Source organism: Lissotriton vulgaris, chromosome 1_1 (assembly GCF_964263255.1).
Source record: "Lissotriton vulgaris chromosome 1_1, aLisVul1.2, whole genome shotgun sequence".
Lineage (NCBI taxonomy): Eukaryota > Metazoa > Chordata > Amphibia > Caudata > Salamandridae > Lissotriton > Lissotriton vulgaris.
In genome coordinates, this window is record NC_141685.1 from 770,630,922 (window position 1) to 770,654,909 (window position 23,988).

At 49.5% G+C, this 23,988-nt stretch overlaps 1 long non-coding RNA gene across 1 annotated transcript in view; it reads right to left on the minus strand.

Annotated features, from left to right (window-relative positions):
- Positions 1–333: 333 nt before the first annotated feature.
- The window catches only part of LOC147747800 (uncharacterized), a 104,262-nt gene continuing 80,607 nt past the window's right edge, over positions 334–23,988 (minus strand). The window contains exon 3 of the long non-coding RNA XR_015299693.1: positions 334–515. This is a non-coding gene — a long non-coding RNA (uncharacterized LOC147747800). The remainder of the gene's footprint in view (positions 516–23,988) is intronic.

A 23,988-nucleotide genomic window follows, 5' to 3' on the forward strand; every position in this document is an offset into this window, starting at 1 on the left:
GAGTTATGTGGTTTTGAGGAAAATGTGGAAGAGAAGACTTGAAAAGTTCTGTCGTTGAGGAAACTTTCGAGCCATGCAAGGGCAGACCCAGAAATACCACAAACTTGCAAGGTGTTAAGGAGGATGGTGTGGGAAACCGTGTCAAACGTGGCACTGAGGTCGAGTAAGATGAGTGCCACGGTTTCCCCATTAACAAAAGTGGGGCGAACAATCGTCCCAAGCATATGCACAGCTCATGGATTGCCACCTTGGCAACAATGTTTCCAATTTATTCATCGTTATTTATCTTCATGCTTACAGCTTTGTAATCACTCGAAATCTCACTCTTCTCTTACTTCCATTCGAATCCACCCGCTCCGTGTGTATGCTTATTTTCAAGTTTCTACTGTTCTAGCCGCGCCCATCCGGACCTTTGTGCAAGAACATGACGTGAAGCATAAATTCATTCAAGGCAGTGTTTATTTGATAGACATAACCCAATGCATTTCGGGCTCAACGCCCTTCTTCGGGGGTCACTACAAATGATCAAGAGAAACATCATTAACATCTACTTATTTAACTAAAGTTTCTTCAATTGAGCACCTAATATTCATTGTTTAAAACACATTTTCCCCATTGTCAGCTTGCCGGTGTATGGTCTCAGAGACTCCTAGAAGTGTTGATTCTGTTGAGAATCCTGCCCTTCCTCTTTATTGCTGCTTTATAGACTACAGCGCTGCCTTTGATAAAGTGTCTCTCAACACCTTATGGAGGAAATTAGACAAGTGGGGGATCCCTCAGAGTCTCCTAGGAGCCCTTATCTCCTTGCATAAGAACACATAGGTACGAGTTAGAACTGGCCCATAGACAGTCTCTACAAAAATTCCAACCTCAGACGGCCTAAAGCAAGGTTGCGTTCTCGCCCCCCTCTTGTTCAACCTTTACACCGCCGACCTGGGAAGATTCCTGGAGAAAAGCAATCTCCTTCCGCCAAAACTGGGCCTTGCAAAAACGAACCTGCACATTTTGCAATATGCCGACGATATTGTTATAATGGACCAGGCAAAATCTGGCCTTCAACGAGCTTTAACACCTTCGCTGCGGCGGCTATTCTGCTGCAGCGCTAAGGGGGCATGGCGGCCGCGCGGCGCGCCCATGCTGGTGACAGAGCTGCTCCGTCACCAGCCACGGTTGAGCTGTGCTCATGACGGAGCGGTTCCGTCATGGCCCGCCCGCTCAATGGAACGCCCAGCGCAGGCGCGGCGAGCGGGCCATGACGGAACCGCTCCGTCATCAGCACAGCGCTACCGCAGCTGATGACGGAGCGGTTCCGTCATCAGCATCGAAAAGGTTAAGCACGCTCCACAAATATAATACTGCTAACGCTCCAAAAATCATCCAGGAAAAGACAAAGGGTTTGATATTCGGCTGTTGCAAGAACAAGAAAAATTTAAGGTGGAACATTGGGCCCGCAAAGATTAAAACAACATCAAAATAGAATTACCTGGGGGTCTGGTTTAGCGAGTCCTCTATACCATCAGCTCACCTAGCAGCCTTGAAAAAGAGAGCTGGAGCAATAACATACTCTCTGATCCGACTTAACCAGTCCCTGAGTAGTCCTTCTGCAGAACCCATTCTGAAGGTGATTAAAGCCACTCTTCTCCCCGCCTTAAACTATAGGTTTCAGGCCTTCCCTGGCGCATGCTCGGCCAGTCTCGACCACGCCCAAGTTTCCATCTATAAAAATATCTTCCACCTTCCGAACTTCATCCACAGGGCAAGACTATGACTGGAGCTGGGCCTTCAAAGACAATCTATTTTCTGTGAGGCTGATACCCTGAAATACTCTATAAGGACACTAAAAGCCGCAGACAACACCCTAAAAGCCTGGTTAAAAGAAACTCTTGCCAGCCCTGGGAATCCGTGGATTGGTCAAATCCTAAAGGCCATAAGAACGCTAGACATCGATAATTCATTACTAACTGCAGACACTATTCCATACACAGTCTGGAAAAAGGTTATCAATAAGCAGGTTAGACAAATTTCCCATCTGATGGACACCCAGGTTTTAAAAACATCAACTATCCTGCTTCCCTTGAAAATCTCATACCTCCCTGGGTTACCTCAATCTTACCTCCTGGAAAATCTGAACCAAGTGGCCCTGAAGAACATAATGTTCATGCGTCTCCTAGGTCTGCACTCCACTGCCTTCAACCGATGGACTCCAACAAGTGAGGAGGGGGCCTGCAGACTGTGCAACTACAGGTCCAAATCATGGTTGCATCTTCTGTGCTGTTGTCCCGCTCTTGACGCTCCCAGAAGACTTCTTTTAAAACCCTTATTTTTAAAATGGGGCATCAGAACATGTTGGGAGGCATCGGCCCTTTGCTTTACTTCCTTAGACACTCAAGTGCTTGTAAGGACTGGAAAATATGCGACACTCCTGGACAATCTCTATTTACCCTCCTTGGCCCCTGCTCTTCCAGTTCCTCCCTCCCAAAAACTTATCACAGACATTTTTCGTCCCCTGTTCTAGTATTCCTGTACTAATTAATTTTATTCTAGGCTTTGGAATCCTGTTATGTGATTATAATGATAACTACAAGATTGTCTTGTTAGTTAAATGTATTGAACTTAAACCTTGATGGTTTTCTTAGATTTTGTTTTTACTGTGGTAACTGCGCTATGTTGACACTCTATAGCAATGGTTTTAATTAACTGTGCTAATTTAATAAACCTAAACCATCTCCTTATAGCTGTTCTATGATATAGCCATACCATATACTCTTAAGTGCATTATAATCCTCGCGGTTAATGCCAACTTTGGTTTGGCTTTATCAAAACATGTTGTGTAAGGTAGCAGTCCACCCTTCTAGAGAGAGAAGACACGTATTTACTGGTTTACCCGGTTAAAGTTAAACAGAGCCTCAGCATCACACAATGGATGCTGCTGCCACAGACACGAGTCTGACCTCCTGTTGCTGGACGAAACTCCGGCAGGGGAGGCCTCGACAATAGGTTTCCTGTCCAGGGAGGTGCCAGAACCTCCCCAGACAGGCTTTAGTATTTTGGGGCAGGGAGGGCTGCATTCAGTGAATGCTTTCCACACACTGCCTGGGGCACACTAGGTGCTCCATGCATTTCCCAGTTCAAACTGGTTGCTGGGGCAGTCTGCCCCAGCTCTGTCGCGAAACTGGACAAAGAGAAAGGGATGTAACCACCCCCTTCCCAGGTACACCCATAGGAGGGACCTTAAGGGTAGTCCAGCCCCTAAACTTAGTATAAGTATAGGAGCCCAGTCTGTAGGACTTTAGATTACCCTGCACGAAACTCTGGAACATAAATCCTGGGCCTTCAACATTTCATTTCGACTGGAAGACGGAAAACATCTCCCTTGTGGTCAAGGAGTGACCACCCTGTTCAAACAGGCACCAACGGCAACTTTGCCGGTCTGCATTTTTGAGGATCCCGCCGGATCCCGAAGAATCTGCAACACAGGACACGGACTTCCAGACGTATCTGACCCGACCTTCGCTCACAGTAAAGCTGAGACCAGTGGCGGACACGAGAGACGTGGGACTGGAACTCCTGGACATCTTGCTTTTTGCAAGCTGCACTCACTTCACGAGGTAAATCGAAGTTGTGCATTGGGGTGCTGGAAGCCCCAGACCCGAGCACCATTTGCACCGAACCTCTGAGGCCCCCAATCCACGAGTGACCCATGGGCCCCGCTTTTTCATTTCAGCTCGACGCGTCTTGACTGTTCCTAGTCCGTTGGCTAGTGAGCCCCTGGAAGACTCCATTTTGAATCTAACTTGCTTTCCTGCTTGCTCCAGGCTTGCTCCAACTTCCCTACAAAGGAGAAGTTCCTCAGACTTTTCTGGTCTGCTCCGAAGCCAATCTGGACATCCTGCGTGGGTTGCGTTTGCCAAGGCGTGTTGGGTCCAATCCAGATACCGACACCGCAGTCAACTAAATCTTTTGTGGGACAGCTCGAATCCAGCTCCTGGTCGTCGTCGACGCCTCCTGGTCCTCGTGGCTGAAGAGACAAACTTCACATCTTCACCTGAAATCACCCGTCATCTGGTGGCATCTTTCTATTGCTGCCCTGGTAACCGGCAAGTGATCTAGACTCTGTCCCTTTTCCTTTCAGGTTCTACAGATATTCGATCCTCCCTTGGATCCACCCAGACACTTTTCCTCTGGTCGCCTGCAGCACTTCTTTGCAGCTCTCCATTGAAAAAAACGACGAAACCTGACACGAAAAGACACCTATGCACCCGGCTTCCTTGGGTGAGGTAACACGAGTACTCCGGTGCTCGCGTGGGTCTTGACTCTCGAAGTGTCTTAGTTTAAAAGGGTTCCATCGTAGTCCATCCGGAAGTGTCCTTAAATTGTATATTTGTAACTTCTACGTTTCCCATAGAAAGTCAATGGTAACCTGCGCCTGTGTTTAGACACTGCACGCGGCTCCCGTGGGCCTCCTACTTCCTAATCTTTGGTTGTTTAGAGTAGCCCCAGCGATTCCGCAGGCCCCAGGCCTGCTTTCTAATTCTCTTGTGGTTTTTATACCACTATTTTAGTATATGGTTTGTGAGGTCCCTAGGGCATAACATATACTGTGCAACTTATCGTATAGTAATTGAGTAACTTGTATTGTACTTTTACCTCTGACCTCATAAAGAGTGCAGAGGGGTTGTGTTTAGAATAAATACATATATATTTGATATATACCTTGTGTGGTGTCCTTTCATTTGGTACTCAAGGGATTATAATTGGTAAAACAACTTGCTTAATACGCTCTCTGAAGTCTTATCCTGATGACTGCTGGTCTATGCTACCACTAGGATAGCTTTCTATAAGGTTGACTTTACAACCACCATCAATAAGGGTCGATTAGACTGGTGCAAGGTGCCCACTAGAATTAGTGGACATCATATGCCAGGCTAACTGCTCACATTGGTCTGCAGCGGTTGGCATAAGAGCTTGCATTGTTTTACCAAATAATCTTGAGAATATCATTTGAAAGATCATATCAAGGTACCTGTAGGTACATATGAATCAAGTCTTATATACATAAGTTCTACTGAACTTAGCAGTTGTAGGTAATAAGGGCTTAACACACCCTGACTACAACTCCCAGAGAGGTTCTAGTGGGAAAACAAGTAGTGTAGGTAGGTGCACACACCACACCACACTATCCATTTCTTTAAGAGCAGGAGGTAGTGCCTCTCTGCCAGATGTCAGCAACTTGCAGACAACTAAGTATGACACCTTCACATTTCAGGAACTGGAAGCTTGTGTGTAGTCAGAAAATTAAGACATGGACAGAGTCCAACCACCCAACACATGATAGAGCTGTCAGTGGCAAATGACTTAGAAAAAGCATCAGACCCAGAAGCACATGGTAGCAGGGAGGGGGGCCATCCTTCATCAGAAGAGAGTAACCATGGGGATGCCCCACTGGTCTCTGCAGATGATGAGGATGTAGATCAGGATGAGGGTAAGGAACCTAACCTCTACACATGACTACCTAAGGGTGGAGGTGGCCTAGGAAGGCATCCCTCCATTCCTCCACGTAGGCTTAATGATGTGCACAGAAGGCCCAGATCCCTTTCCAGTGAATCTGGGCATTCTGACTCATCGGTAGGGTCCAATGCCTCTGCTCAAAGGAGAATGACTTCACCTCATAGAAGAGAGCATAAAGCTAGGATTAGAGCAGCCAAGCTTAGGATCAAGAGGCAAGAAATTGCCCTTGCCAAAGAGGCCCTGGCTCTTGAGAGAGAAGAAATTGTGTGGGCTAGAGCCCACTGGTGGCAGCAACAACCCTAGTGGTAGGGAAAGGTCTCATGACCATAGAAACCTGAACAAGATTGTCCCTCCCTATAAAGATTGGGGATGACATCCTCAAGTGGATAACTGCTTTGGAGAGGGCTTGCAAAGTACAGCAGGTACCCCAAAGTCAGTGGGCAGCAATCTTGTGGCTCACCTTTGCAGACAAAGGAAGAGACAAGCTCCTCACTGTTAGAGAAGAGGATCCTGACAACTACAATGTCCTGAAGAGTGCTCTGATAGATGGGTTTGGCCTAACCACTGAACAGTACAGGTTGCTGTTCAGAGATACCCAAAAGAGGTATTCCGTTCTGAGAGGAAGTGTTGCAGCTGTGACTGTTTGTTCCTATGGGGAAGCGCGGACGCTTTCTTTCCCGCTGAGGATCCCGTATTCTTCTCCGTTCCCGTCCTGGCCGGAATCACGGATATTGCTTTCACAGCGAGAAGCCATTTTTTTCATTAGTTTCAGCAAGGCCGGCATCGCACATGCAGTCATTCCAACGAGGAGCCGTATTATAATTTTCTTAGTTTGGCAGGGAAGCAGACGCTTTCCTTCCCGCAATGGAGGTCGGAAGACCGTGACCTCTGTGGATACCGCTGCGGCGCTCAGATTCCTCCCCAGAGTATCAGGGGAACCAGAGCCCACGCTCTCATTGCCGAGGGCTTTTCATATCTGTGCCGGAAAAGCTCTCCTTTTCGTTCCGCCTGCAAAGAAGTCATTTGTAGGGAAACGGTTTAAGGTATCAAGTACGTGACTATCCAGATAAGATGCACTTACCTAGTTTTCATGTGCTCTGAGCCAGAGGCTAACATTTCCTAGATTTTTGTGTGTGCTGGTGGAATCCCAGCCCTCTTCGATAAGTTGTTCTAAGTAACCTGAGTGGGCAGCTGGTCGGGATTGTATTTACTAGTCTGCGCCCACTCTTTTGTGTTTATTGAAGTACTACTACCTGTGGGGGCGTCTGACTTTGATTGATTGGGGCATTTGGACACTGACCTTGCTGCCTGCCCTTGCCGCTGGCCGTCTCCCTCCCGCCGCCTCCATTCTTTCGCGGCTGCAGTGCGGAGGGGGACCATAACCCGCAGGCTCTTTCGCAGTAGAAGCCACCATCGCCTTTCCCGCGCCTGGAGGCTTTTAAAATCGAGCACCGCCCCGCATCGGGGGGCCGCGCCAGGCTAAGCCCGGGACAAGGGCGGGACGGTCTGCGTCCTTCAGGGGCCGGAGGGGGCTGGGCCACTCCCCTAACTTCACCCCTACTGCTTCTGTCTCAGTAAGGCTTCCCTTACACTGTTGTATAACTTCTCCAACATTGTATCACAGGGGCTGTTGTATTACCAGAGTACAAAATCTGTATATGCCAATGACTACACGGTCAGGAGAGGGGAGGGTGGGGGGGTGTTAGTGGCACATTAGATCAGTTTATCACTCGAGCCTACTCGGTTCTCGAACACGAAATCGCTATTAATGAGCTACGCCTCTCCATTGAACCACTGAATCGTAAGCGTTCTTCCTTAGGGCCATTAGCACTGGTCGCCTTCCCTGTCAACACAGATGAGCGCACCGAAAGAGACACAACCGGCAATGCACTGGTTAGTTTGTGTAGTCCAGGGGTTAACCCCGAGCGATCCGTAGCACAGGGACCTCTAACCCAGACTGATCTCCCGATTTCACCACAGGTGGCTATTCTAAACAGGGAACCTGCATGCATCAGCAACATAATGCCCCTCCTGGGTATCTTAGTGCAATTAGATACAGTGAACAGCGCAGGGACTAAAATAGCTCCTGCTAAAAGAAAAAGAAATGGTAGTGGTCAGAAGGGGGGACGCCCAAAATCCTCTAAAAACAAAAACAAAATAAGAACACATAAGGTAACTGAGAAAACAATAGGCCCGGGGAAGTCAGTGAATTCTCTACCTTTATCATTAAGGGATGAATCATCTGCCGGTAGCTTGGTCCCCCGAAACTCGATAGAGCTGGTAACCCCCAACCCAAACCTATTCCCATCTATAGGCCCCATACCACAGACTCCCCTTATTGCCCAGATAGAGCAAATTGCTAAATCGCTCATACTCCCGCTACTTGAGAAGGTAAAAGTATTATCTGAGAGGTTGGAGAGATTTGAACAAGCCACACTCGATAACTTTTTCCCCTAAAGACCCTAATAAAATTACACTCCAGAAATAGACAGGATGGCCCTAAAACGAAACAAAACCCCTCGAAAGATCCCACACCTTCACTTGTGCTGGTATCCCCACCCATTGCTGCAACCTCAGGGTCACTATCCGGAACTACCTCAGTAGCAACGGATACTCTAACCCATAACGCCCAGCAAGGTAGAAAATCCACTAACTCAACTCTAGCTAAAGGGACAAAAGGACTAATAGCCAAAGTAAAACAAACAGGCACTGTAAGGATCTACCTGTAATAGGACAAAAGACCGGTATGGAAAACCCAGTTGAGCATTGTTGAGGATGTACATATCGAAAGTGGATTGAAACCAAGATCTAAATTCACCCCCACGGGCACTCACCCAAATATTGAAATCTTTCGAGAAAAAGTTAGTCATTCGTTCCATCAAATGTTTGAAAATCCTAAACGTCCTCCCCCGTCCAAATATAATCTCACACGCACAGAGTCAGAAGCTTTAAAAAGACTCCAGTCAGATGAAACAATTGTCATCCGTGAAGCGGATAAAAGGGGAAACGTCATCATCATGAACAAGGGGGATTACATGAATGAGATTTCCCGTCAGCTCTCTGACTCCACCTGTTACACCAGACTTGGTCACAACCCTATTGAAGCACTCACATCGCATATAAACATGAGGCTTACAGAATGGCGTGAGATAGGCTTACTTAGCGTTGAGGAGTGCCAATACCTCACAGTAACAACTCCCTCTTATCCCTGTATATATATACTCCCCAAAATTCACAAGGGGGGCCCCTTTCCACCTGGCCGCCCCATCATTTCCGGAGTGAACTCACCCACGGAGAGACTATCTGAGTATGTGGACACCTTCATCCAGCCCATGGTACAAAACCTTCCGGCCTATTTGAAGGACACTAAAGACATACTGGGCAAATTGGAGGGCTTCTCCTGGACAGATACCCTACACTTAGTTACCCTCGACGTAGTAGGGCTTTACACCTGTATCAAAAAGGAATTTGGAATAAGGGCTCTGGAAACCTTTTTGGACAAGCGCTCAGCAGACCACATGTTACACAACGGTGTCCTTCTTGAGATGACAGAAATCATACTATCAAAAAACTACTTTTTACATGATTCGACATGGTACCACCAAATACAAGGAACCGCCATGGGTTCAAAATTTGCTCCCGCTTACGCCGGCCTTTTCATGGGCTGGTTTGAGCGGGAGCATGCATGGGGTCGCCACGCAGCCGCATGGATGAACAACATAATTTTCTGGGGTAGGTACATCGATGATGTGATCATGATTTGGGATGGACCTACCCCGGACCTTTGGGATTACTTTGGCTACCTCAACGATAATCCGTTCAATGTTCGCTTTACAATGACACATGATCAGAGAACAATCGACTTTCTGGATGTGAAACTATTTGTAGAGGACAATAAGATCCAAAGCTGCACGCATCGCAAGGCGACAGCCTGCAACAGTATTTTACATTATGAGAGTGCGCATCCCCGACATGTTATCGAGAATATCCCCTATGGGGAAATGATTAGGATGCGCCGCAATTGCAGCACGGAGGACTCGTTTCAACAGAACATTCAGGAAACAGAGAAACGATTCCTCGAAAGGGGCTACCCCAGAAAGACCCTTGACAAAGCTAATAACAAAGTCCAAAAAATAACAAGAGCAAGCACCTTGGCACCCAAAAATAGGCCAACGAACACCAGCAGACCCCTTTCATTTAACACTCAGTACTCAGATCAAAGCAGCAGTGTTTTTAACATCTTAAGAAAACATTGGCATTTGATTGCGGATATACCGAGCCTACAGGACTCAATTACCAAGACCCCCAAAATATGCTATAGGAGAGGAAGAAATCTCCGCAATATCCTTTGCCCCAGTTACATAGAATCCAAAAAACGTACCAACTGGTTAACCACCTCCGCCAAAGGCTTCTTCACATGCAGCGAGTGTAACATGTGTGCACTGGGTCTAAACAGAACTAAGGAATTCCGTTTCAACACTAACAAAACCTACATAATAGACCATCTGATCAACTGCAACACTAAATATGTTGTTTATATCTTGGGATGCGGCTGCAACAAGATTTATGTAGGTAGCACCAATAGAGCTTTAAAAATCCGCATTCAAGAACACGTCCGTGCGAGACGCAATGGGGATATGAGATATCCCATGACGTTTCACATGCAGGAATGCCATAAAGACACAGACGATATGTGGTTCATGGGCATTGACCATCAACCAATCCACCCAAGGGGTGGTAATAGAGAACTTTCATTAAGACAACGGGAGGCGGGCTGGATATGTAGACTACGATGTATAGAACTCGGCCACAATACCGAGGATGAGCTACATTATTTTCTGGTCTAACCCGCATAACTTGATTGTTCCCGGTTCTGCCCTGGTTTTCCACCAAGTTTAGGTCCTCATTTAGGTTGCTAAGTTTACTCAGTTCTGCTCTAGTTGACTACCATGCTTTAAAGCTTACTCAGGATGACATTCCTTCACAACTTGACAAAAACTTGGGATTATCCCAATGTAAATAAGGTAAGCTGTTCATGTAAATATCCACTGTCTCTGTAAAGCACATTGTACCTCTGTTGCTCCTTTCAATGGCCCACAAGGACATGAACTCTGCTGCACATCATCTTCTCACTCACCTGTTCCTTTGCTCCCCTCAGGTCACATTTGCGCGATTCTCACGTTAATTAGACGCCCCTTACTTACCCGGGCCTTAGGGCCTTAAGCTGAGCAGGCGAAAGAATTTATAATCTACTCACTTGGTTCGGATGTACCCAATCCCAAGATGGGCACAGGAGACTTTAACATACCTACATGCCATATATGTTCCCTCTCGGGCTTCATCATAGCACGGCTAGGTTACAGACATAGCATTTTCCAATTGCCATCGCCCATGCTGATACAATGGCAAAGATGTCCGCCGTGTTAACATAACGGGTATAGCATTATCTATTTGCCATCTCCAGTGCTGTTACAATGGCAAAGATGTCCGCCGTTTTGACGCCATAGTGTTTTCACTTTGCACCAGTTGTCAGGTCTACCAATTGCAACATGCCCATGTTCCACAGCAATTAATATTGGATTTTCATCCCGTTCCTCACAATTTAGTTTCCGATCCGAACGTAATGCATTTGGCTTCGGAATTAAGCACCCATGGCGGACAGGGCTCGTAGCTGTACATTACACACGATGCCTCTAGACGCTCCAATATGGCCGCCACTACCAGATGGACATAAACCACGAACCAAATCAGACTTCACCTCCATATTTCTCCTTTCCGTCCGTAAGTTTTTCTTAGCTCAATTTATTTATGCTCTTTTATCGGCAATTTGGGGCATAGTTCTTATATAACTTGTGGTTATTCACAGTCAATAACCAACTCCTCTGGTCATTACGGAGGACGCAATTCTCAAGGAATATCGCGAATATGGCATGGAGAGATATACACTTAAATACCTCTATTAGACATTCCAAGATGGCGGCCCCGCTTACACGTTTGGTCCTTGATTTTTACCAAGGACCAGCGCGCCGGTACAGACGCGCTGGCGGGAAATACAACAGGTGCGGACCTTTAACTCACTTAACCCTGCTATATAAGTAACAGGGTAGCCCCTTATCACTTGTACACGACGTCGCTGCGGGTGTATCTACCGGGACGGAGGCTGTGGATGGACGCCGGCCGCTTGATCTAAAACGGTGAGCTAGAATGCCTTTCCACTTCTGGTACTTCTCCCATGCTAGTTCCATTGATAGTATAGGTCCTTAGCGGGTGTCCCAGTCTGGATCGCTTTCGGCTGGGTATGTAATTTGGTCCTGGAGCTTTTGTTGCCCACTGCAACATGCTAACGAAGGGGCGCTCTATTTCTAACCACAGGTCCACTTTATATATTTTTAACATCTTTTTTAGATCTTCTTTTTGATGACCCCGTTTTTCAAAATAAGAACAGGCTGCTTCTCAATATTTTTTGGGATAGTATACTTACATATCGTGGGGTACTATATTTTTCTCAACACGCTTATAATGGTCACCCCTATACTATACCATATCTATTACTACACATATCCACATAGAAAGGTATGTTGTCTACAACCTGTGCAGTTATACTTGACCACAAAACGGCAATCTTCTTACCTCTCTACAGGCCAACTGGTACACAGTGCCCACACCTTCCTCCCCTGGACTAATAGGACCTCCAGTCCACCTCAAGTCCTAGATCTGACTCAGGTAAACCAAAAACTCGCACCTTTGAATGCCTAGTTTTGGCTAAACTACTTTGCATACAGATAGCGCTCTTTTATAAAATGTTATTGCATAGAGGATTAGCCTTCTTTCCACTCTTTATGTCTTTCAGTATACGGTATGAGTTAGTCACACTATTGAGGAGGGAATTTCTTCTTCATCATCAAGGAACTTTGAGGAACCAATACTCACATTGGCCTTTATTATACTTATAGTAAGTAGAGATTACTCAAATAAACTGAAAACTTTTTTTTTTTTGACAGAGAGCCTAATGCACCCTGTTGCAACTCTCACTAACCATTGCTAACTAAGCTATATGACTGTCAGACAATATACTGTAATATCTCTGGACAGTAAGAATTTTGCCTTTCTCATTTTCGTTTAAGGTCCATGCTTATTATTTGCACCTTTGAACGAATCAATAAAGTTAAGGATTACAGTAGCCGGGAAGTTATCTTCTGGATCCCGGTTCCTTTTACACTCTTTCCCCACAAGCGACGTCCCACTAATTATAAGGTAAATGGGCATTGGATTCTGTGTAATACTGACATTCGACACTAGGTGTAATTGGATGTTAAATTCACTTAGTGACCTGCTCTCACTACATGACCCACCCTGCTTTATGTATAATCAAACTACAGAAAGCCTCAATACCCCCATAGGATTGTTTGTTCACGTCCTGCTCTACCCTAATCAGGTTTTCCCTCAGTCTAATTCTTTCCTAGCAACATGGTCAGACAAACAGGCCGCTTGTATATATTTGTTTCCTGTTAGATGTAATCACAGGTGTTGTTTTCCAACTGTATATAATGTTTATACACTTGTACATACCCCCAGGCCCATGTGTATTACCCTGCGGATAGATTGTATGTGGGCCAACACCTTAAATACCATAGTCATGGTTTAAGCTCCACGTCTGTCGCAACAATGTTTTTAGAATGTTTTGTTGATGTAAATGTTTTTAGATTAAAAGTTGATCATTGTACATAGAAACTGATTGTATGTATATATATTTTTTACCGACAGCCCTGAAGAAGTCCCAGTTTGGGACGAAACGCGTCGGCTGTATGTGTTTTACTACTTATCGAAAATAAAGAATATAAGAAGAACCTCAACATCTCTGAGATATTTCTCCTCATTGTGCTTTAATACCATCTGCACTTAATGTTTCATGTCTTGTGGTGCACCTTTGCGGTTGTCTGTTTTGCATTGAAATTCCCTAGGAAAGAGGCACGGTGATGATGGGTGCCATCCAGTGTGCACGCAACCCCCTTGTTTAACTTAGGGGTTAAAGAACTTTACCGGGGAATAGCCAGTCAGGTGCTGTTTCTAAAAAGGGTCCATCATTTATTCTGTTCTTCAACCCAGTTGAGCATAACTTAAGCCACATTAACTTGCCTCCCGAATGCCTACCTTACGTAGTGGTATTAACTGGATTTCCACAGCTTAAGGCCGGCAAAACTGAATCCTATCATGAACTTAAAAGCAAAACTACATATTGGCTGAACAAGAATAGACCGCTCCCGAGCCAATTGGATGGTCAGGTTCTTTTTGTAAGAAGGGTTAACTGGGTTGGCAACAGGACTAAGGACACTTCTGGGGACTGTATCCTTGTGAATTTTAGGGATGCACGTGTTGCGAGGTTTATATGTAATCAACAGTATGGTCAAGATTGGAATGGAATCGGCACCTATGATCTGAGCCACTTCCATTCGCAATCCGCCTACTCGCAACACACATAGAACCCCCATTATCCTTCATGGGGAGGGTTGCAAGGTGGGGCTACTCACACCAATCTCACAGCTCCTGTCCTTAACATATGCCCAGATTTTTATGGGATAGAAAATGCATACTGACATGGAGAATTCTGTCCCCCTATCTCGGCGGTATATGCAGATGATAGGACCTGGACTACTGTCAGTAGGATGACTGAAGAGCAGCAAGGGTACCCACATACTTCTAATAGTGTTTCTCCAGTTATAGCTGCTAGCTGTAAGAACAGGCTAGCGTCCAAATTAACAGTTATTCAGAGCATGAGTGGGAGCTGTGAGGGTGGTGGACAACGCCATGAGACCGAAATTGGGGAGGAAATAAACGGCACCCAGGCCTCTCATGTTGAATCTCACGAAACCAGCCCGACCTCATCAGAACAATCTTCCTGGCCGATAAATATTCCCAGGTTGCAGGCTATTGCCTCAAGTCGCTACCCCTGATACCCGCGTCCACTGCGACTCAAGATAGTGTGTACTTAGCGCCAACACATATATCGCAGGATCTAACTGCAGCTGATCACAGCTTAAAGATTCTTAGCTGGAACATAGCCGGCATTTCAAAGAAATTAGATCTGCCCGATTGGAATATTCTGGTTGAGTCTCATAGGATTTGTATTTTCCAGGAAACTTAGAGTATGGTGCCCCATCATAAGGTCGGCTATACTACCTATTTTTTACCAGCAGTACCCCCGCTTACAGGGAGAGGCCATAGAACAGGTATTTAGATTGTTACTCATCTATTGGAAGGTGGTTCTCATAGACAAGGGCAGTCTTTACCTCGCATTTATCGATCTAAAGACTGCTTTTGACCTGGTGCCCCGGGAACGTTTATGGGGAGTACTGTCTGAAATGGGGATCCCCCCGATCATTCTAATAATACTAGTGAGGCTCCATGATGGAAACTTTGCACAAGTGAGGCGGGGCTCACACAAGCAGAAAACCAGCAGAATTCCAGTGAATAGGGGTGTCCGCCAGGGATGTGTCCTTGCTCCCACTCTTTTTTCACTATATGTGAACGGTGTGGTGGAGCGCTTGCAGAGAGTTCCATCTGATGCACCATCCCTGGCGGGCAAACAAATTTCAACTCTCCTATTCGCTGACGATACCCTCCTCATCTCTAAGTCTCCTATGGGCCTCCAGAGCCTCCTAGATAATTTCATACCCTGAGAGGGCTTGTAATAAACTCAGACACGACTAAGTATCTGGTACTGAACCCTCCAAAAAAACTAGGGCGGCCCTAGTCTTGAACCTTGTGTGAGAAGTTGGCCTGATATATAGTGCTCACTATTCTAGTGATCACTGTGTATCATACCAAACGACCCTTATTAATGATTGTTTGTAAGTCAACCTTATAGACCAGCTATCCTAGTAGCATGGACAAGAGCAGTCTTTAGGCTAAACTCTAGAGGGCGTGTTAAGCCAGCTGTTATACCATCACATATACCCCTTGAACACCAAGTGAAAGGACACCACACAAGTTCTTATGAAAAATAAAGGATATTTATAACAAGTCTACCCTGAACTCTTTGAGTCAGGGAGCTAAGCACCATACAAAACTCTTAAGAAAATACTTCAAGTTGCACAATTTACACAAATGCCCGAGGGGCACGAAAAACTATATACACTAAAAGTGGAATGCGAAATACTAGCAGGTAAGTAACAAGATCCAGAGGCCTCAGGATCGCTAGGACTACACTACAGAACTTTAAGGTTAGGAGCAGGAGGCCTAGGGAGATCGGGTGCAGAGTGTGCACTCTCACGCGGGATGCGGGACAAAGTCTATGGAGGCTAGTATTTCTAAAGTCACTGTTTCCGGACGAATCCGACTAGCTAGACTGAAAACGAAAAAGGATCTGGACACTTAGATAGTGAACCTACGTTGGAGTACCGAAATGCTCAGGTTACCTAGCCCAGGGGCCGCGGCTGCATAGGGTTCAAAAGACGTCGGGAATCCTCGTTGTAGTCTATGGAGCCTGAAAGAAGATGTTGCTGGCAGGCAACCAGTGAAGATGTTCGGAGTGATCCAAGCCTGGATCGGTGATGGAGATGACCTGAAAGCAGAGGGGACTCAGGGGCGTATTATCAAGGACAGGCTATACATTATCGCCGCTTTTATCGGCACGAAACTGCCGATAAAGCGGCGATAATGGCCTTGATAATATGCTCTATGAATTCCAATCGAAGCCCATGTTCGATGTGAGCACATCTAACATGGGCATCGATTGGAATTCATAGAGCATATTATCAAGGCCATTATCGCGGCTTTATCGGCAGTTTCCTGCCGATAAATGCGGGGATAATGTATCGCCTGTCCTTGATAATATGCCCCTCAGTTCTTAATCACTAGCCAGTGATTGTGTGGGCACCAGGATGGCACCGGATGAAGTCACCTCGACCAGGTGAGTGGGCGACGCTGGACTCTGCTGTCCCTCGGACCAGGAGGCGTTGTCAGCGACCAGGCTGGAGGTGCGAGCTGTCCCACGAAGGTGTATGCTGTCGGCGATGCTGGAACCAGGATTGGAGCAACAAGCCTTGGCAAAGGCAAGCCCACGCGGTGGAGTCAAGATGGCGTCTGGAGTGGACCAGGAGGGTCCGGGGTGCTCCTCTTTTGGAGGGGAGCAAGGGCCAGTCTGCAGCAACCAGACCAGCGGTGTAATCATTGTGGTACGTCGTCAGGAGGGCCACTAGCCAGCAGGCAAGTGACCGGACAACGCGGTGAGCAGCAAAGAGCAGAAGGGCCCCACGCAGATCTCGTGGATGCTGGGGGGCTGGACTTCGGTGCTGGAGCTGCTCAGGGTTAGGGCTTCTCAAACCCCAAAGCACTCACTCGAGGATCCCTCGGCGGTCGTGCTGGTTAAGCGTCGTGCAGTTTTGAAGATGGCCGGTCCCTCAGGTCTCGTCACACCCACGAATCTCAGCTGGGCTGATGATGCAGGTAGAGGTCAGAGATGCCAGGGAATCCGGGTCTCGTCGAGCTGGGCAGTCTTGATCAGGAGGATGGACATGCAGCAAACCGCGATGCTAAGGTGGTGCCTGCGGGTGCAGGGTGGCTACTCCTTAGCCATAAGGGAGAGTCTTCAGAAGGTATCAAGAGTTCCTTTCGTGGAAAGTAGTTCAAGATTCAGAATTATCTAATTTGGGAAGGGGGCCCGCTCCTACCTTTATCTTAAGAAAAGGGGCTGGCAGCCGACTAGGTCCTGCCCATGGGTGGGACCAGGAGGGGGGTGGTTACACCCCTCTCCTTTGTCCGGTCTCTCCCCAGCTCAGGGGCTGGGGTGCCCCTGGAACTGGTTTGAGCCAGCATATGCACAGTGAGCACCAGGGTGCCACTTGCAGTCACCTTCCTCTCAGACCTGCCTACCTGGGATACACAAAACCCTGTCTGGGATGGTGCTAGCACCGCCCCTGACAGGAAACCCTTTGTCCAAGCTCTCCTCGCTGGAAGGACTCCCAGCAGCAGGAGGTCAGACTTGTGTCTGTGGTGGCAGCATCCATTTTGTGGAGCTGAGGCTGTGTTAAGCTTTAACCAGGGTTCACAGTTACATACATGTCGTGTCCCTCTAGAAGGGTGGAATGCTAACCCCGTCGCCAGAATTGGCGAGGGGTTAGTATTCCAATTCGTATGACACCTTACTCGACATGTTTTGATAAAGCAATACCAAAGTTGGCAAATAACCGCAAGGATTATAATGCACTTAAGAGTATAAGGTACGCGTTATCATGGAACAGCTATTAGTACTTGGTTCCGCAAGCTGCAAACGGGCTCAGCTCATGCCAGAGCACCATCTCACATAATTCCAAGCACTCTGCCTTCAGGATTGTTAAGGCCTGCCATAGGAGTGACTGATAGGAATACATGTGTCCATTTTAGGGTTAGATATAGGAATACTATATCTAAAGCAAAGGGTGATTACACCACCTTGCCCCAGCTGTCGTGCAGCCAGTTGTGTCAGATTTGGATGGCCAGCCAGGGGTGGCATAATACATGCTGCAGCCCCTGGTAGGCCATGGGTGCACCTATGCCCTGGGTACCTAAGGTACACTGTACAGGGGCTGGTAAGGTGACTCAGTATCCAATTAGATATGTACCTAAGGTACATTGAATCCATTTTACAGAGCGAGCAGTAGGCCTGGGGTCCTGAATAGCAGGGTCCCAGGTCAACTAAGTCGGAAAACCAGCAAAACCCCAGGCAAAAAGTTGGGGGCAACCATAGTCAGATATCCACCTTCCTACACCTTGTAACACTAGAAAGGGTGACCGTATTCGATTACCTGGGCATACGCATTTCTGACACCATGCAGTGGAACCCACATATACAGAAAATGCTGTTAAGTCATAAAAGGGTAGTGGGTGCTATACTCAGGGAACATCTTTCTTCAACAACTAGACCGATCGCCCCGGTCCTTGACATATTCAAAGCGGAAGGAGTGAGCTCGGCCCTATATTGAGCCGAAATCTGAGGATCTGAAAGAAACAGGTTAGTATTAGATTCCTTACCTTAGAATATCCCCAGGCATCAGATTGGATCCGGAAATTTTTGTGTAGCATTACCCCTGCGCGTCGGGAGACGTCATCTCAGGCTCCGCGTCCGTCGTCGGCATCTTCTGCGCCGGAATGACGTTGTCGGAGTACTTAGACACCGCCCATGCGTGCTGACGTCAGTTCTTCTTTTTTCCGCGCCAGCTAGCGCAGATCCGGAGAAGCTCTACCCCTTAGTCACTTTTTGACTAAAACTTTTTTGATCATTTTTGATCCTCTTCAAGTCGTTCTCGACTCTTCAGGTGCCAGTAGGGATGCCTGGGTTCAAACCCTACTCGAAGTGTAGTCGACTGATGTCGAATACCGACCCCCATCGCCGGTGTCTGCAATGCCTAGGCATCGACCACAGTTCCTGTTCCGACTGTCGAGCCCTGACGTCGAAGGCTAGGTGGGAGCGGACCCGCAAGCGGCTCGAGGTCCAGCAGTCAGCCCGCGCCATTCGAGTTCCCGGTCCTACAGGAGGTCGAGGGACCGGTCGCAGGGTCGGAGCCCTCGAAGCTCCGGAAGTCGGCATCGGTCTTCTGGTTCCTCCTCAGGTAAGAGGCATGAGAGGTCGGAGCGGCGTCATCGCTCCTCCGACCGCCCCCGATGCTCGCCCGACGTGGCCGGGGTTTTGCGTGGCACCACCCACGTGGCTCCGCCGAAGTCGCAAGCGTCACATCCTGCCCCATACCTACGGGTCCCTGAGCACGATGCGACGCAGGAGGAGATCGAGCAGTACCTCATGGCCATGAGATCGCTCCCTTCTCCGCCGGGCCCCACAGCGCCTTCAGGCCCAGTGGGCCCGGCTCCGGGGCCTAGCGGGTCGAGTGCTCCAGCACCGACACCGTCGGCGGCTTCGGCCCCGACGCCGCTGGTGACTTCGGTCCCGGCGCCACAGGCCCCGACCGGATCCGGATCCGGGTCGACCTTACGACCTCGCCGGGGCCGTCCCCGAGGGTGTCACCACCGGCGCCGACTTCGGTCGACGCCGGCCCCAGTCCTTCTGTCGCTCCTGTTCGGCCGTCAACACGGCCCCGTTGGGAGCCGTATGAGACGGCAATAGGTACATTCCACTTTAACGAACGGGCCCCGATTTGTTGATCCTGGCTACCAGGAATTGGGTGACGAAGAGGACTGGGAGGGGTCAGAGGACCCTCTGACACGGGAGTGTCAGGACCAAGCAGACTGGACAGTGGAGCTTGGGGAAGCCAGTGGCCTGGACCTCTCTCCAGACACTGGTTTTGTTTCCCTTCCTACCGTGGCTACGGAGGAGGGGGCAGCCTATAGCGTAGTGTTGATACGGGCGGCTAAGGCCTTAAACTTTACGCTCCCCTCAGCGGCCGTGAGGAAAATCTCCTCACCAAGGTCCTCAAACCGCAGTCAAGCTCGGTAGAGCATCTGCTGCCGTTCAATGAGGCCTTATGTGAAGTTCTGCTGGGCACTTGGTCCAAGCCAGCCTCAGGACAGCCTGTGGACAGGAACGTGGCCAGACGCTACCGGCCGACTCCGGGTGACCCTAGCTTCGTGTCGACCCACCCCACCCCCGAGAGCCTGGTTATCCAGGCCTCTAACTCCCAAACCGCGTTCCCGTCGGCTCCTCCCGACAGGGAATCCAAGAGGTTTGAACAGTTTGGCAAGAAAGTGTTCTCGTCCCTTAGTTTGGGACTGCGGTCAGTAAATACCGCATGCCTCTTGGGCCGCTACACCCACACCCTGTGGTACACGGTTGCGGACGTGCTGCCACAATGCCCTGAGGAGGTCAGGGCTAAACTCGCCCAAGCCCTGGTAGAGGGTTGAGATGTGGCACGGTACTCTATCCGGTGCGGACTGGATACCACTGATACACTGGGCAGAGCGATGGCTATGACAGTGGTGGTTCGACGCCACGCCTGGTTGAGGTGCCCCAATTTTTCGGCTGATGTCCAGGCTACTCTACTGGACATGCCGTTTGATGGCCGTCGCCTATTTGGCGACCAGGCAGACCACGCGCTTGAGCGATTTAAGGACTCCAGGGCTACGGCCAAGTCCTTGGGCCTCTCGGCCCCGCACCAGCAAACAAGTGCCTTTCTCTCCTTTCATGGCCAAGGAAGGGGCGCCCCCCACACGTGCCGCCAGCCACACGCCGCCTCAACAGAATCTTCAGCGCAGTGGCGGCCGTGGAAACCGCCGGGGAGGCGGTCGGGGACAACGGCGAGGCCAGTCCGCACCCGCTTCCGCAGCATCTGCCTCAAAACCTTCCTAGTCCGAGTTTTCAGGCCCATGTGACGCCCTTGGGGGGGCAGGGTTCACCATCACCTCTCCCACTGGCGCACAGTCACATCGGACAGGTGGGTGCTGCCAATCGTCCGAAGGGGCTACTCCCTCCTCTTCGAGGCGACCCCTCCAGCCATGCCACCGCAGTACCACTGCGTGTCGGGGGACTACTTGCGACTTCTGCAGGAGGAAGTTATGGCCCTCTTGGCCAAGGGGGCCATTGAGCGCGTTCCTGGGCCTGAAGTAGGGTGTGGTTGTTATTCCCACTACTTTCTGGTTCCCAAGAAGGGCAAAGGGGGCCTACACCCTATCTTGGACCTACGGAACGTCAACGGCTTCCTCCGGAAGAAGTTCAAGATGTTGACTTTGGCTCAGATCTTGGCTGACCTAGACCTGCAAAACTGGATGGTGGCGTTGGACTTGCAGGATGCTTACTTTCACATCCCCGTCCTGCCGGCCCACCGGCGTTACCTGCGGTTCACGGTAGGCCTCGAGCACTTTCAGTTCACCGTGCTCCCCTTTGGCCTTACCAGCGCCCCATGGGTGTTCACGAAAGTGATGGCGGTGGTCGCAGCTCATCTGCGCAGGTTAGGGGTTTCAGTCTTCCCCTACCTCGACGACTGGCTGTTGAAGGCGGGCTCGCCCCAGGCAGTCGTCAACCACCTCCAGACGACGGCGGATCTCCTGCACCTGCTGGGGTTTTCCATCAATGTGCCGAAATCACACCTGTGTCCCTCCCAAAAGCTCCTTTTCATCGGAGCTGTTCTCGACTCGGCGCAGTTTTGGGTCTCTCCTCCCGAGCAGCGAGTCCGGGATATTCAGGCTCTGATCCCGATCTTTCAGCCTTTATCCCGGGTTTTGGTCAGGTTGACGCTGCAGCTTCTGGGGCTGATGGCTTCTTGCATCCTTCTGGTGCATCACGCCCGGTGGCGGATGCGGGCTCTGCAGTGGGACCTGAAGTTTCAGTGGGCCCGGCATCAGGGCAACCTGTCCGACCATGTCCTGATCTTGGAGGGCACTGCGAGACAGCTGCAGTGGTGGCTCACGGACCGCGATTGGGTCCGCGGCAGATCCCTCTCCCTTCCCCAACCGGAGCACGTAGTTGTGACGGACGCGCCCCTCCAGGGCTGGGGAGGCCACATGGGAGAGGCGGAGATCAGAGGCCTCTGGTCTCCGGCGGAGTCCCAGCTCCATTTCAACCTTCTGGAGCTGCGGGCGATTCGTCTGGCACTGAAGGCATTCCTCCCCTCTGTCCGAGGGAGTGCAGTGCAGGTGTTCACGGACAACACCACCGCCATGTGGTACTGCAACAAACAGGGCGGTGTGGGGTCCTGGACCCTCTGTCAAGAGGCTCTGCGCCTCTGGCAGTGGCTGGAACATCAGGGCGTGACCCTGGTGGTTCGCCACCTGGCAGGTTCTCTAAACGCCAGGGCGGACAAACTCAGCCGACGGTGCTCGATTGATCACGAATGGCATCTGAAATTGGACGTGGCGCAAGGCATCTTTCTGCAATGGGGAGAGCCTTGGTTAGATCTATTCGCCACCGAAGAGAACGCGCAATGTCAACAGTTCTGTGCTTTGAAATTTCCAAGGCGGCACTCGCTCGGCGACGCATTTCCTTGCGAGTGGAGTTGCGGTCTGTTATACGCCTTTCCGCCTATACCACTTCTGCCCAGAGTGCTGAAGAAAATCAAGCGTGACCGGCCCGTCATCTTTGTGGCTCCGGACTGGGCTCGAAGGTACTGGTATCCCGAGCTACTCAATATGTCAGTCGGTCCTCCGATCCGTCTGCCTCTTCAGGAGGACCTTCTGTCGCAGCAACAGGGGACGGTCCTCCACCCGAACCTGTCCAGTCTCCACCTTCATGCTTGGAGATTGAGCGGCGACAGTTGAGGCCATTTGACTTGCCTCCTGAAGCCTGTAATGTAATTCTGGCAGCCAGGCGTCCCTCCACAAAGTCGGTATACGCCTGCAGGTGGAACAGATTTGTGGCATGGTGCACAGCAAAGGCTGTGGATCCTCTCTCTGCCCCTCTTGCTGAGGTTCTTCTCTTCCTTCTTTCTCTTGCCCATCAGGGCTCTGCTCTGGGCACTATCAAGGGCTACCTTTCTGACCTTTCTGCCTTTCTAAGGCTGCCTGATCAACCTTCTTTGTTCAAGTCCCCTATAGTAACTTGTTTTCTGAAGGGCATCACACACATGTTTCCACCTGTTCCCTTTGTGATGCCTCAGTGGTACTTGAACCTGGTTTTTACCTTCCTGATGTGCACTCCCTTTGAGCCACTTCATTCTTGTCCTCTCCGTCTTCTCACTTTGAAGACAGCTTTCCTGGTTGCCATCACCTCTGCCAGGAGAGTGAGTGAGCTCCAGGCTCTATCTTGCAAACCTCCTTTCCAGTCTGTACATTCAGACAAAGTGGTGTTGCGTACAAGACCCTCTTTCCTGCCCAAGGAAGTCTCTGCTTTTCACATCGGGCAGTCCATCACCTTGCCCTCCTTCTTTCCGCCTCCGCATCCTTCAAAGGATGAAGAGCGGCTCCATCGTCTGGACCCAAAACGTGCGCTTTCATTCTATATGGATTGCACACGCCAGTTCCGGGTGGACGACCAACTCTTCGTTGGTTACGTGGGTGCGAAGAAGGGACGGGCGGTGCATAAGCGGACCATCTCTCGGTGGGTCGTCTTATGCATTAAGGCATGCTACTCCTTGGCTAGAAAGGAGCCTCCAGTTGGGTTGAGGGCCCATTCCACTCGGGCCATGGCGGCTACTACTGCCCTGGGTCGGGGAGTCCCCCTGCAGGACATTTACCAGGCGGCTACGTGGGCCTCGCTGCACAGCTTTGCGAGGCACTACTGCCCGGACAGTCAAGTCCGGAGGGATGGCTTCTTTGGCCGTTCCGTCCTCCAGGACTTTCTGGTGTAAGTATTGGTTCGCAGACCCACCACTGGGGTTGGTATTTCTGGGGTATCTATTCTAAGGTAAGGAATCTAATACTAACCTGTTTCTTTCAGATGAACAAGTTACTTACCTTCGGTAACGATATATCTGTAAGAAACAGTAGTTAGTATTAGATTCCTTACCGCCCCACCTATCCTCCCCATTCTGTGAACTGATACCTAGGGTTAAGGTCATCCCCTTTCAGGGCCCTAGTTTCTTGGCACCAGTGTTGGTTCTAGCATGGCTCTGCGTATCTGGC